Source organism: Nycticebus coucang, chromosome 9, assembly GCF_027406575.1.
Source record: "Nycticebus coucang isolate mNycCou1 chromosome 9, mNycCou1.pri, whole genome shotgun sequence".
In the NCBI taxonomy this organism is placed as follows: domain Eukaryota; kingdom Metazoa; phylum Chordata; class Mammalia; order Primates; family Lorisidae; genus Nycticebus; species Nycticebus coucang.
The window spans coordinates 51,184,027-51,185,881 of NC_069788.1; positions in this window are offsets into that span (position 1 = coordinate 51,184,027).

Genomic DNA, 1,855 nt, shown 5'->3' on the forward strand with positions numbered 1-1,855 from the left:
CTAGGCAGATGATCCAAATCTACTTGAGAGGCTGAGGTGAGAGAATTGCTTGAGCCCAAGAGTTGGAGATTGCTGTGAGCTATGATGCCAGGGCGTTCTACCAAGGGCTGCAAAGTGAAATTCTGTCTCCACAAAAAAAAAAAAAAAAAAAAAAAAGTTTTTGGACTTCGCCAGGGGCTTCAAATAATGACATCTTTGATGCCATTTGAAGTCATGTACCGCATTCAGTAACTATGGGCACATAAGTACCTATACCCCGTTCAGTAACTATGTAATCTTTGGCAAACTACCTAACTTCATTGGGCCTCATTTCCACACCTTCTCCCCACTCCTTTTATTGAGACTCTACTTTGTTGCTCAAACTAGAGTGCAATGACAACATATGACAGCATTTGACATGGGCAGCATATGGGAAAGTGTGAGAGTATTTGAGAGTGTATGACAGCATATAGCATCTTATGAGAGCATATGAGAACATATGTGAGCTTATAAGACCATATAACACAATATGGGGGAATATGAGAGGTTATAAGTGTGTATGAGAGCCTAGGAGAGCATGTGAGATCATGTGAGACCATTTGAGTGCATATGAGCATGTATGAGAGCACATGAAAACATATGACAACAAATAAGAGAATATAATATCGTATGAGAGCATATGAGATCATATGAGGCTGTATGAGAGCATAAGAGAACATATGAGAGTAAATCACAGCATATGACACCATATGAAACCATCTGAGAGCATAGAAGACTATATGAAGGGGCAAGAGTGTATATGAGAGTGTATGAGAGCATATGACAGCATATGGAAGCTTATGAGAGCATATGAGGTAATAGGAGGGCTTATGAGAGCATATTAGAGTGTATGAGAGACTAAGAGTATATGAGATCATATGTGACCATATGAGAGCGTATGAGCATGTATGGGAGAATACTAAGGTGGATGAGAGTATATGAGTCCATCTGAGAGCCTATGAGAACATGTAACACCACATGAGAGCGTGTGACAGCCTATGAGAGTGTATATGAGCATATGAGAGTGTATGAGAACATATGAAAGCATATGATAGCATATGAAATTATGGGACAGCATAGAGGACTCAATGGGATGGTATGAGACTATATGAATGTATATGAAAACATATGGGACATATGAGAACATATGACAGTGTATGAGAGCACATAACAGCATATGAGAGCTTATGAAAATATATTAGAGTGGATGAGAGCCTAGGGGAGCATAGGAGATATTATAATACCATATGAGAGTGTATGAGAACATTTGAGACTGTGTGAGAGCATATGAGAGTGTATGGCAGCTTATGAGAACATTCGAGAATATATGAGAGCATATAACAATATGAGAAAATATGAGAAGTTATGAGAGCATACTAGAATGCATGAGAGCCTAGGAGAGCCTAGGAGACCATATGAGAGCATACGAGAACATATGAGTGTGTATGAAAGCATATGACAGTGTGAGAGCATATAAATTCATATTAGAGGGTACAGAATATATGACAAGATATAAGAGCACATAATAGCATAAGATAACTTATGAGAGCATATTAGAACATATGAGAGCATAGAACAGCATATGAGATCTTATAAGACCATATGCAAGCATACAGAACATATAAGTGTGTATGGGAGCATATGAGGCTGTCTGAGAGTGTAAAAGAACATATGACAGCATATGAAATCATCTGAGAGCATTGAAGATTATATGGGATAGTATGAGAGCATATGACAGCATATGGCATTTATGAGAACATTTTAGAATATATGAGAGCATATTAGAGCATATAAGAGAGCATAGGAAAGCAAATGAGATCATATGTTACCAAATGAG